We start from the raw sequence: 13978 nt of genomic DNA on the forward strand, positions 1-13978 counted from the left end.
GCCTCACGATTCACTCAATATACTCCAGCACGTGTACTCAGATCTGCACAAATTCAAGGTCTTGCAATCCCTAGATTCAAGCTTCATTCTGCCGGGGGCGCTAGCTTCCCTGTCCTGGCAGCCAAGCTCTGGAACACTGTACCACTCATGATCAGAACACTACCTTCCTTCAACCAATTCCAACATAAAGCCAAGCTCTGGCTAGCAACATCCCACTAACAACCGCTTGTCTATTTGAACGGGCCGTCGGGGTCCTAGCTCTGTTCTGCTCTGCCCTGATTACTGCTTGATGTTGTAACGTCCTCTGTATACTCTGGTTATAATCTGCTGGGACTGCTATGATGACTCGTCCACTATTGTTTGTAATATTACACTACCTGTATTGTAAATGGACTTCTTGTTGCTATGTCTACTACTGTAATGTAATGTAATGCTCCACTATCTGTAATGTAATGCTCTACTAATATATGCGCCCGGTTGCCCATGGGCCTGGTCTGCGCTATACAAATAAAACAAATACAAATACAAATGCATTGAACTGAGTTCTTTTTCTGTGTTTTTTAGGTGCTGCAACGTTTTCAGCGTGGATGCCGGTTATGAAGAACAAATGCGGTGAGTAAGCGCGGTATATGGCGCCTCTAGATGTTTCCACGCTAACCTGTAGTGTCTTTTCCCTCTTGCAGATGGACGAGAGGTTCCGGAGACAGAGTCCCCCAGAGTGGCTGGGATTCAGGTAAGCGTTTGAAGCTTGTACAGTGTTTAAAAATAGGCGAAGATTTGCAGAATGCTTACTAATGCCTTTTTTCTGTTCTTTTCCTTAGGAAGCGGCGTGCCGGGATGGGAATGACACCGCCGAAGATGCCCGCAGAACAGAAGGAGCAATGACTGATGGGCAGAAGCACCGCAAGGTAAAGCTGTTCCTAACGGTGTTCTTGCAGGAGCTGAGCGCAGAAGAAAGATGCAGGCCTACTGGAGACCGATCCGAACACGGTGAGTGTCACGCTGCAGGTGCAGAAAACACAAAGCATGTTTCTCAGCCTGGGTGTGGCTTAAATAGTCTCTGGGTATCCCAGGTGCCTCTGGGCTGAACCACACCCAAAAGACTAGACGGCACATGCAGTTCTGAGAACCGAAATATGTGGGGGCATCCATCTTGTCCCCATCAATGCACTACTAGTCCAATGCCCAATGTTATCCGACGGGAGTGAGTGAGTCTGGTGCCACAAGCGCCAAATCCGACTCCAAGTGGGTCTTTGGAGGGATGGAGAGGCCCTTGAGGGCCATGTAGGTGATCGTGGCCTGGCTGCAGCCTGACATCTTGGAGGGCTGGAGACATGAGGGGCAGGAATCATGACAGATACATAGCTGTATGTAAACCGCAGGCCATGCACGTCTCAGAAGGTGAAGGATGTATGTCAACATGTCAATGGGCTAGAGGGAACCTACACAACGCATACCTGATTGTGCTGTCAATATCACTGATGACCAAGCCCTGTACACCCACTGAGCCAACCTAGCCCTAATGTACACATTTTCTCCTGTGCAGGTAATTCTGGATAACCGCAATACACATGGCTTATGACTCCTGTGCGTCATCCACACACTCCAGCTGAGCTGGCATACAACATTGCCCATGGGCTTACACGCATCTGCGTGGAAAGGGCATTTGGACTGCTGAAGGCATGATTCCGGTGCCTAGACGGTACGGGAGGGGCATTGCTGTATGCACCTGATTAAGTTGCCAAAATCATACTTACCTGTGCCATGCTGCACAACATTTGCTGACGCTGGAATGTGCCGCTGCCCCTGATGCTGATGGCCAGCCACCTGGGGATGGGCGTGATGATGAAAATGGGCCGAACCCATGCCACATGCACACAGGGATGCAGTGAGGGAGAGGAGGTTGGTCAGACAGGCCTTGATTGACAATTATTTTTGATCCACTGCATTGAAACACTTGACACATACCACTTAGAATAAAGAGCACTTCAGCTCAATCATGAATGTCCATGCTATGTATGAAATTCGAACGGGATTTATTGTAATTTTTAACAAAACCCACAAGCCCATGTAAACTCCCCATTACACGATCCCCCACCCCCTGTAAACTCCCCATCACACGATCCCCCAGCCCACTGTAAACTCCCCATCACATGATACCCCCGCCCCCCTGTAAACTCCCCATCACACAGTCCCCTTACCCCATGTAAACTTCCCATCACATGATCCCCCCACCCCCTGTAAACTTCCCATCCCACGATCCCCCCACCCCCTCAGCACTCCCCTACATAGTGCTAGTGTGTCCATGTGCCCATGGCTCTGCACAACTGTGACATGTGGACCTAGGATGGATGTGGCTGCTTTCCACGGCCGGGTCCCTCCGGTGAACGGCCAGTGAGATTTTGCAGGGAACTTTGCCTGGGCGATGCCTCCAGGGATCCATCAGTGGGTCTGAATGAGACAGATGGTATTGTTCCAGAGACCTGCAGCTGCTGGCGGAGCAGATTGTTCGCCTCCCACATCTGCTAGGCATGTGCGGATTGGACCTCGCACAGCTCCTGTACCCTCTGACCAAAACCTGTCAGTGCTGTGCAGCCTTCCACGACCCTACGAGTCCATGCATTGTCTCTTGCCATGGTCTTTGCAGCATCCTGTATTGCACTGCTGATAGCCTTGATGTGTGTGTGTTCCATTGACATTTCCTCAATGCACCGCTATTGGGCATCCACCAGATCCAGCTGCCCCATCACTGCTTCTCCCGTGACGAAGGGTCTTTGAGGTGTGCTGGGGATCGGACTGACGGCACAGCGTGGGTTCGGAGGGGGGTTGTTTGGGAACATGGTTCCACCTCTGATGGGACTGCTGCAGTTGGAGTGACTTTCCTCATGGGAGCCATATGATGATGTGTCCACATCTGGCTGAGGTGTGCGGGCCCGACACACATGTACATGTGGTGTGGGTGCATCCTCTGATGCATAGTCTGGGCTACCCTGGGGTGTTGCCAACTCTTGTGTGACACTGTGGTCAGGTGACTACAGCAGTGCAGTGCATCATGCTGCTGTGGGTGTGTTGCCCTCATCAGAGTCAGACCCACTTGTGGCTCCCTCCATGCCCTGGGTGCACGTGGTGGCTTCCGGGGAATGAGGCGCTGTCACCCTGCTGGTTGGGCTACGGTGGGGTGACATTGTATGTGTCCGGCGTCGTGTTTTTTCTGCCCAGCCCCTTTGCGGGGCGGTTGTGATGGGAGAAGCACACCGGGTCAGACGGCTGGATGTTGTTGCCTCCTCATCATCATCATCAGCCTGTGATGAGCACTGCGTGCCTGTGGGGTACATAGGGTGTTGCATGAGTTGAGGGCAGCTTAGATTTGTATCATGCATATCATGCCTTACAGTGGGTTTGGACACAGTTTCAATCATGCTTAGCCGCTGCATTTTGGTGACTCCCCATGTTGTGATTGTTGGGACCTGGTACTGGGGAGGGACACTGCTTGGACATGTTGGCGTGACATCATCAGATGTCTGCTGGGGATGCACGGCACCCATATTGCTGGGGGGGGGGGTTTCATGCACACTCACACATCACGTTGCTGTGCGGTGGCCATAGATGTCTTTCCCCTGGGCCTTGTGTTGATGCAGTGTACCTACTCAGGGGACTAGGGGGCGCTACGGTACAGTGGTACGAGGGGTCAGTTATGGGTGGCTGCGGTGCCTCATGCACATCGCATGCACATACATTCACTCAGGGTCTGGAGGCGTGGCCTTACAGGTGCATGCATTTTTGGGGGGGGTCTCACCTGCAGCCTCCTGGGTACCGGTGCCAGCCTCCGCTCCTCCAACTCCCTCAATGGTGCCCATATCGTTGAGTGTTGTCACCTGCTCCTCCCAGGGGGTGAGCTCGGATGGCGGTGGTGCTAGCCCTCTTCCTGTTGCCCTGCTTGCACTCCTGTGCTGGGAGAGTAGGCCACATACTCAGACCCGCAAGTCATTGAGGTGTTTGCGGCAGTCCTCACCATCCCTGAACACGCAGCCCACTGCAGACACCCTCTGTCTGATTTGCTTCCATATCTGCGCTCGACGCTGGCCAGTTGGCTTGCGCTGCAGTGCGCCATACAGCTCTTCCTGATGGGCCACTGCCTCCTCCACCAGTATGGCTTGCTCCTTGTCGTTGAACTTTGGTTTTCTCACCCTGTCCAGGGCAGACTTGCCCCTGGTGCGTTCCTGAGACATATTGCAATGTTTACAGGGGTGGATGGCTTGCAGGGGCTGTGATTTTCAGCGGATTGTGATTGCCAAAATGGCCACGGCTTTATTTCTTGTTCCAGCAGTGATGCGTTTCCTGCGCGCTATTAGCGCTGCGGCTCGGCAGTAGCGCAAGGTGCGATGGGTTTACGGGTTCCTAGCCAATTTTTACACCAATCGCTATTTGTGTTAATGTCATGTGCTTGTGCGCGTGCACGCGAACTTGTGATCTGCATACTTTCCACCAGGCAGCGTGGCGTTCGTGCAAATAGCACTCGACGGGAAATCCGCCGGAATAACGCCAAACTCGTGATGAGGCCCAAAGTAAGTAAACTGTGCTCCAGATGTGCCGGGTCTTTACTATATTGAGATAAACAGATGGACTGCAAACACTGCATTATTATGTACTCATTGGAGACACAGCAGGTGGCCTGCACACAGCACTATTTGTGGTATGTGCAAAGTTGCCACTATACCCAATCAGTTGTCCAACCCAAACCACTGAGGTTGCCCTAACACCATATTGTCGCATCACCCCAATTCTACTGATACCTAAAAGGTCACCTCAACTGAGACCCCATCTCCTGTCACCCACCGGCCCCAAAAGCTAGAATTGCAGGATGCAATCCTGCCACCACCTAGAATTCATTGGTGCCCTTGAGGTGCGCGTAGGTGTAGCAGTGCACAGACAAATGTTGCTTTACCTGTCTGAAATTACATTGGGTATCCATGAAAACAAGGATTCCATCATAAAGCACAGCATTCAAGTCTGGCTGTCTGAATTCACATGAACTGCCTCCACCTCAGGAGAAGAGGGGCATAATTTCCCATGCTCCTTCACAAAATGCACACAGGACTTCATTAACTAAAAAGAGCCCCTTCTGTAACATCAAATGAGCACCCATTACCTTTGTGGGCGTGTCTTTTTGAAGGGTGGGAGCCTTCATTTGGAGGTGCGCTCCACGCATATGAGAGGCTCCAATTGCCTGTGGACATGCTTGTGATTACTGAGGCTCAAGAGCAGGTAATTAGGCCTTGTGACGGCTGATGATTTTTTTAATGAGAAACATTCTTGTGTCTAATAAGTGAGAGCGACCGAGCATAGCAAGGTACCCCGATCCAACCAATGGGGTCTCGCGGGTTCTTCCCCCTAAGAAAAGTTTAAAAATGATGTGTTACAATGATGATTTTTCCAGCACACTTACGGTGAACAGTTGGGTTAACAGCCACACATTTTGCAATCGTTTTTGTATGGTAGCACATGAATAAATTCAATACATGCAAATCAACAACAGTGAACATGAGCATTTCACAACGCATTTTCATGATGCCTTTGCCCACAATATATGCAAGTATAAAAAAATGTTATTCTGGCTGTGCCCAGACAGGTCGGTATTAGGTCAATAGACCTTTTTTAAAAAAGCCGAAAACACAAAATAATGATTTAGAAAGACCGCTCTGTGACCGCACAGAGCGGTCTTTCTAAATTGAACTGTCAGACCCTGCAATGCCCACGAGTGGGCGCAGGGTCTGACAGGCACGCCAGGAACCAGAAGCATCCACGAGGGAGATTGGGTAAGTTTGTGTGTGTTTTTATATGTGTGTAGTATACGTGTATGTGTGTGTGTTTGTGTGAGTTTTGGGGGGCTTTGGAGGTGAAGGAGGTGGACTGACAGAGGGGGGTTTGTGGGGTGAAACCCCCTGCCAATTTGGGCTGAAAACAGAAAGAGAGGGTAGGGTGTGGAGCTTGGGGTGCGGGTTGGCGGGAAATGTCATTATTTAAATGTTTGTAGGCCGCCTAAAATCATCTGAAATAAATTGGTCTTTTGTTTAGGCGACCTACAAAAACCAAAATAATTACATAGAACTGAAAGGTCCCTAAATAATGCACCAGTATATGCCATTATTACCATATAAGAAATGACTCCTGTTGACTTTGACAGTAGAAAATGACAGGCCACAGAAGGAAAACATGTCTAGACTGGCTGTACTAATGTAGGCCAGTCCAGCCATGAAATAAAACTTACCATCTTTGCTTTACCCTTCTTGCTCAGGAACAAAATGCCATGCCACAGTAAGAATGTATGGCCAGACTGGCACCATCCGTGAACGTAGGCCAATTTAGCCTTGTAATAATACTTGTTTGCTTTTGTTAGAAAAGATTTATCTTTTAGCAACTTTCCCTCCATTCCTATGGACCCTCAAACATTTGACTTCATCTTTTCGAATCTGACCTAAACTTTACACAGTACAGAGAAGCATTCTGATTCCCTGTACTGGCCTTTGCTCATTGTTATGGGGGAAACTGGCACATCCTTCAGGCTGTTAGTACTGAGAAACGTTGTTTCTCTTAGTCTTGTGACTTTGTTGCCACTTGTGGGTAACATTTCATCATTGGTCAAAGTACCTTCCAATACCGCACAATGGGGCTATTGTGTTTTCCGGCCTTAGACACTCTCTAAGGAATTTGTGGTTGGTGTTCAATGTGCCTTAGGACAGACTGGTGGCAGCAGTAGCTTTTTGCTAATATTTGTGTAACTTTTTACTGTGCCATACCCTGTTTATCGTGTTTGGCCAAAGACTGTGGCTGGTGTCCAAGATGGTTGTACTACGAGATCTTTTGCCTGTTCATTTGGGCAATTTGTCCTCTGATCTTCCCCCTACCTTGCCAGCTGTGTGACTTCCTTATTTGGGCATGCAGTTTCCTGCGAAATCCTGCTTCTTTCGCGGGACCCTGTATGTCAGGTGTGTAGACACCTAAAAAGTGGGCTGGGACTGTCTGGTCTCAATCCACATTACTGGTGCAAGGGCGTCTGGTGTGCATGAGACCATGGAGACACCAGTGGTCCCTGATTGGACCATTGCTGATGTGCATGCATGGGGCAGATCTTGTGGTTGGTGGGCCGGGTGCAAGCACTCGCCTGGATTTGGATATGCGGATGGCTTCTGTGTCCATCCCAGCAGGTCAGCAAAAGATTTCAATGAGTCTGCAGAAGGAAACAAGTATCCTGAAGAGCCGAGCAGAACAAAGGACGATCCTGAGACGCACTGAAGAGGGCTAGCACCCGAATCCCGTTGTTTTCCTGGTCAAGCCTTGCTTTGCACTTGATCTCAGAAGACCTGAGAAGATGCTTTGAACATTTGGAGTGGTGGGAGCAATCACTCTCAACGCCTCCCGGTAATCCGGCAAGTAAGCCTTCTCGGAAGTGTCTCTGTGCCATCCAGTGGACTGACCTGCCGAAACCTTGGGCTCCGTGCAGGAGTGTCACTGTTTTGAGTTTCGACCCAAGACTTTGGGTAGTCCCAGCTTATCATGCAATGCACCTTTCTACTAAATGTTGCTGTCCCAGCACCTTTGGGACATGAAATAGGAGGGTGAATCATATTGCAAGAGTTTGGTGCACCTGCATCACTGTATGACAGTGACGGTCACCAAAGGCCGCTTTCCAATGTTTCTTCCAGTGTTCTGAGGCCTCCTGCATTTGTGTTTTCTTCATTCTGCAAACAAATCCAGAGTTGCAGCTCCTGTCCCATACCAGACCCGTGTCAGCACCCGCAGCTCCTGTGCATCTGAGAAGCAAACCAAGGATGGGAAATCGAACCACTGACGACTACCTCCAGAGCTGCCAAGCCTGGGCCAAAACTGAGCTAGTTTCCTGTTTCACCCCTTCAGAAATCTTCCTATAAATTTTTCCTGCATCCTAAGGAATACTTGAACTTTACGCACGACCGAGCGCTTTTATGCATGCATCGAACATTGAGCACAGGGCTCCATTCATCTTACGGCTGGACTTATAAAGTTAGGGTTGCCATCTCCGAAGGTTGTCTGTGCTATAAAAGTTGATCACCCTTTTCTTTTACAGGTATTAGTGGAGTTACTAACGTTCTCGCACAGACTCCAATGAATGTATATAAGATACATAATGTGTTGCTTGTGTGATCTTTTGCTAGTGCATTTCATAAATAATTTGTGTTGTTGTTGGGCTATGATAGATAGTATATTTGTTTTTATTATACAACTGTAGTTCTTGGTGTTTCGTTGTGTGTTCATCCTACAAGCGTGGTCTCCTAAACATCGTCCACGAGTCTAGAAATCCATTCTAACTGCTTTACCGCTAATACATAGTAACAAATGCCATGCCACAGTAAGGAAGTATATTCAAACTGTCTGCACCAATGAAGGCCAGTCTAGCAATGTAATACCACGCATCATGCTGGCTTTACCCTTCATACCAGAAAAATATACCATGCCACAATAAGAAAACATAACTAGACTGACTGCACCTAAGTAAGCCAGTCGAGCTATGTAATAACACACACCATATTTGCTTTACCATTGATGCACAGTAAAAACAGACATGTCACATTAAGAAAGTATATCCAGACTAGCTGCAGCAATTAATGCCAGTCTGGCAACGTAATGACACTCTTCCTGCTGGCTTTTCCTTCATACCAATACAAAAATGAAATGCCATAACAAGAAAACATAACTAGACTGAATGCACCAAAGTAGGACAGTCTAACTATGCAATAACAATTATCATGCTTCCTTTACCCTTGATGCCCCACTTAAAAATGCCATGCCACAATAAGAAATTAGATCCAGACTGGCAGGTGAATGAAAGCGGGTTTAGCTACACAATAGCACTCATGAGGTTTGCTTTACCCTCGATGCACAGTAAAAAAATACCATGCCACAGTAAGCAAGTATGTCTTAACTGGCTATACAAATGTATAACATCTAGCTATGTAAAATAACTCATCATGTTTGCTGTACCCTTGAAAAATACACACATTTACATATGGACACATTCACACATGCACACTCAGATAACCCCACTTGCAGGCACTCATACATACAAACACACAATATACACATTTACATTTGATTTACCTCCTACATTCAACTTCAGCACGCCAACACCACAACCACTAGACCTGACCGGAAGCCTCCCCACACCCACACAGAGCACACTAACTCACAGAAAAGGAGAGGGATCCTCTTTTGTCAGTCAGAGTGGCCTATGCCAGTGGCACACTAATGAATGATATGATATGACATTTTATATGTATCGTGCTCGTACACAAGTGTTTCAGAGTGCGACCAGGCAAAGGATGGGAACAGGGTAGAACACAACACAACAATGATCTTACTAGGCCCAGTGACATTGAGAACGCGAAAGTGCATGGGAAAGGGAAAAGGGAAAAAGTGCATGGAAGGGGGAGAGTGGAAAGTGTGGAGCAGAGGAGAGCATATAAATAATAATAAATAAAAATAAATAGAAAATGGAGGCAATAAACACTGGTAGTGAAGCCAGCAAGTGGCAAGTGCTGTGTTTAAGCTGCAGATTGGGTTAGTCTGATAAGTGCAAAAAAAGAAGAAAAATGGGGGGGCTGTATGGGTACAGATACAGTCCCCAGTGCAAGGGGTGGCCAGGAGGCAGTGCAGGAGGGTGGCAGGGTGAGCAGGTACCTGGGCCCAGGCGACAGAGGGTGGCCAGGTGCACAGTGCCAAGAGAGAGCAGATCAGCAGGGAAGAGGGGGAGCGAAGGCAGAAGCAAAGAGGAAGGTCTTAAGGGGACCGGAGATGGTTCTCCTCAAGTTTTAGAGTGGCAGGGAGGCTGTTCCAAAGGGAGGCCCCAGCTGAAGATAGAGATATACCCCCAGCTCGTTTATTTGAAAAATGATTGACCTGGAGGGAGTTAGAGGTAGAGGAGCGAAGAGCTCGGGTGGGGAGGTATTTGTGGAGGGATAGCTGAAGGTATTTTGGACCCAGGCCCCAGAAAGCCTTGTGGACAATGCAGAGGGTTTTGTATTGAATGCTTGCAGCCACTGGGAGCCAATGGAGAGATTTCAGAGCTGGAGAGATACGATCCCAGGGCTTGAGGCCAAGGACATGTCTTGCAGTCCTGTTTTGGATAAGTTGCAGAGGGCAAGAGTAGAGGCAGGTAGATTTAGAAAGAGGCTGCTACAATTTAGAGAGAACCAGAGCTTGGGAGACAGTGAGCTTCTGAGTGAAGGAGAGGAAATGCAGAGTACCTCTGAGGAGGTGCAGTAGGAAGTTTGACTTTTTAGAGACCTCAGAGATATGGGCGGAGAAGGAAAGTGTGGAGTCAAAGATTACCCCGAGGTTCTTAGCCTCGCAGGTAGGGGCAGGAGGAGGGCCAAGGGAGGCCGGCCAGAGAGTGAGGGGAAAGGATGGTGAAGGTGTGCCAATGAGGAGGATCTCAGTCTTGCTGGCATTCAGACAAAGATAATTGGCGGCACACCAATCTTGAATGGCAGCTAGGCAGTCAGAAATGAGAGAGGGTGAGGAGGTGGCCGAGGACAGCTGGAAAATGAGTTGAGTGTCATCAGTGTAGCACTAGAAATTTGAGCAGAAAATGGCAATGCAGTGGGCGAAAGTTGCCAGGTATTGGCTGAAGAGCCAGGGTGAGAGGTTACACCCTTGGGGAACCCCACAGGTAGAGAGGAAGATAGATGATACGAAGGACCCCAGTTGGACCTGGGAGGGTCGATCAGAGAGGAAAGAGGTCAGCCAGGACAGAGCCTGATCAGTGATACCCAGGTTATCACAGAGACGGTTGAGCAGGATGGTGTGGTTGACTGCGTCGAACACAGAGGAGAGATCAAGAAGGATGAAGACAGAGGGAATGTTAGAGTCCAGGTTGGAGAGCAGATCTTCATGGATGTTCAGGAGAGCAGGTCCGTGCTTCTGGCCGCTCTGAGGCCAGACTGGTGGTCATGGAGACAGCCATCAGAATGAAGGTTAAGCTGAGAGATGGCCAGCTTTTCCAGGAGTTTGCCCAGGAAGGAAGTAATGGAAATTGGGCAATAGGTAGCTGGACAGGAAGGATCAGCTGTGGATTTCATGAGAAGAGGATGCACAAGGGAGTGCTTCAGAGGGGAGGGGAAGGATCCTGAGGCAAAGGAATGGTTGCAAAAATCAGCAAGGGCCGGAGCGAGGGTGTCAATGTAGTCCTTGATGGTTTTAGAGGAACAGGGATGAACCTGTTTTGACAAGGCTTTCATAGATCGGACTTGTCTAGCGACCTTGTCAGGGGAGAAAATAGGAAAGGAAGAGAAGGACGGTGTGTGGGGGTGGTTAAAGGGGAGTCTGCAAGCACAGACTGAGAGGGAATAGGAGGGGCAGGGGAGGAGAGGGTGGACAGGCTGTCCTGGGTTTTTGAGATAAAGTGCGAGGCAAGGGCATTGCAGAGAGGCTGGGAGGCAAGATGAGGGGTGGCGACTTCCACAGGGTTGGCAAGCTCCTTGTAGATTTTAAAGAGTTTGGCCAAGTTGTTAGATGCCGCAGAGACATGGGCTTGAATGTGGGCTCTCTTCTTAGTGCAGACAGAGAGTCGGTATGGCCTTTGGAGCAGGCGACAGGCCAGTTTGTCAGAGGAGGAGCAAGAAGCCCTCCATTTCCTCTCATACGCCCTACACTTACGTTTAAGTCTAGCTAGGTCGGAGTCATACCAGGAATTGCACATGGCTTTGGACTTCAAGCGGATGCTCATGACAGGGGCAAGAGCATCAAGAGTATCAGAGATAGATAGGTAGAGAAGGGACAGGGTTGTGTCGGGGTGTGAGTCAGCCAGAGGAGGAGGAGGGGGCGAGAAGGTGGCACCGAAAGCCTCAGCTGACACACCCTTCATGGGTCGGATGTCCGAGAAAGTAAGTGGCAGTGTTGGGGTGGGGTTGGCTTGGGGGGAAGAGAGTGAGAGATGGGAGGAGAGAAGGCAGTGGTCACTCCAGGAGAGAGGAGTGGTCAGAGGGATAGAGAGGGGGAGGCCAGGGGAGATCAAGACATCAAGTGTGTGTCCTGCAGACTGCTTCAGGCCAGAGGGGAGGATAGAGAGGGAGAGGGAATCGCAGGGGTTGCGAAAAAGCAGAGATGAGGGACAGGGAGAATCGAGGTGGATGTTGCGGTCACCAAGCAGGAGGAGTTGTATGGTTGAGGCCAGGAGGAAGGAGGAGAGGTCAGCCCACTCAGAGAGAAAAGAGGTGATTTGCCCTGGGAGCGGGTGGGTGGTAGAGAGTAGCTAGGAAAGATTGAGAGCCTGCAGACAAGGCATTCAAAAGAGGAGTAAATCTGAATGGGAATGATAGTGGCAGGAATCCACTCAGGAAAGATCAGGTCTATGCCCCCTCCAGGTCAAGCGGATCTGGGTGCAAAGAGGATCTTGTAGCACTCAGGGAGTAGAGTGTCAAAGCTCGTGACAGAGCTGGCCATGAACTATGTCTCCGTAAGACCAAAGACATCAAGGTCCAGTTTTTCAAGGAGGTGGCAGATGTCAGAGGAGTGTTTGACAGCAGAGCAAGAATTGAGAGTGCCAAAATGAGGTTGCAGGCCTTAAAGACCTTTTGGAGAGGGGTACAAATCGGAGGTACACCCTGTGGAGTTGTGGAGTTAGCCTGAAGAGTGGCAGAGGAGGAGGAAAAAGTGGGCAAGGTAGCCAAGGAGTAATAGGAGGGGACAGCTGGAGATAAGACGAAGTTGATGAGGCGAGGGAAACGCCTATCAAAGAGGAGGAGATTGGCCTGAGGACTTTGGACCACGACAGTGCTAGTTAGGTAGACATTAAGGACGACTCTGGAGGAGTCGAAAGAAGCCATGAGGACATACCAGCAAGTGCCACCATTAATGGGAGAGGAGGAGACGGGGCAAAGCACAGAGATTATATTGGGGGGTTCATAGATCTGGCGAAGGAACAACAAAGAGGATGTTGGTGAGTGTCTGTCTGGGAGAAGCGCTGGTATAGGTATCACCGATAGGGAGACCAGGGTTGGATGCCAAGATATCCTTTTTAAATTTCTTTTTTCCAGACCTAGTGAGAAGGGAAGGATAGTTGATAGAGAAGCAGTTGGAATAGATGGGGGAAACAGGAAGCGCCATGAGTGGAAAAGAGAAGAGAAAAGCGTTGACACGTGTTTCGGTCAGAGACCTTCTTCAGGACGTTGGGCAGGAGGACACTTCTCCGCCCTATTATATACTTGTATGGGCCAAAGTTCAATCTAAAAACAATAAGAAAAACCAGAATGTCAACCCTATTTCTTTTTAGAGGTGACGCATTAGTGTCACATTTGTGTCAAAATTAAATCGAGACAATCGCCTTACTCACCCCCAAGAAGCAATTCCTAGGATCGTGAGAAAGGACCCACGGGATTAATCCTCCACTGGTCTCGGTATTTATATCGAGCCTGTGGAATCAACACATACCAAAAACACACTTAATATTTATTCCATGAATCAAAACGAGACTTGTAACTATACAACTGTCAAGCTAAGAATGATATATAAAAAGGCCACTTACACCTATCTGGTGGCACAAGGAGCAACTCGTGCGAGGACTGCACGGTTATGTAAGTCGGACGTGCACTGGTGTATTGCAAGCACTAAATCCTCACTGGACCCATCAACAACTGCAATAAAATTAGAGATATACGGATTAGCCCCCGTAAATCACACAGTGTCACTTTGTTTTCCCATATATGATCACCATCGTGTTGGACTCATCTGTTGTCAACATTAAACTCAGAGTACCGATGCTCTAGCCTTCTTTCACAAGCTGCTTACCCCCGTGAGAACATCATACTCGAAGTGCCATCACTGACAACATCTCAGCCTACTGGTAAACTATACCACACTCATATAAATAACATGAGCTACATGTTGTTTTTAACACTACGTATGCCCTCGCCATACTGTCATCGTTTAAATCATGCCTATTATC

General features: G+C 48.9%; 1 long non-coding RNA gene across 1 annotated transcript; it reads right to left on the reverse strand.

Annotated features, from left to right (window-relative positions):
* Positions 1-13187: 13187 nt before the first annotated feature.
* LOC138515599 (uncharacterized) lies at positions 13188-13621 on the reverse strand. The gene is made up of 3 exons (XR_011282096.1): positions 13559-13621; positions 13367-13445; positions 13188-13259 (listed from the first exon to the last, which is right to left on the reverse strand). It is a non-coding gene; the product is annotated as an uncharacterized lncRNA (long non-coding RNA).
* Positions 13622-13978: the final 357 nt, after the last annotated feature.

This window comes from Ambystoma mexicanum, chromosome 6q, assembly GCF_040938575.1.
Source record: "Ambystoma mexicanum isolate Mex_15411 chromosome 6q, UKY_AmexF1_1, whole genome shotgun sequence".
Lineage (NCBI taxonomy): Eukaryota > Metazoa > Chordata > Amphibia > Caudata > Ambystomatidae > Ambystoma > Ambystoma mexicanum.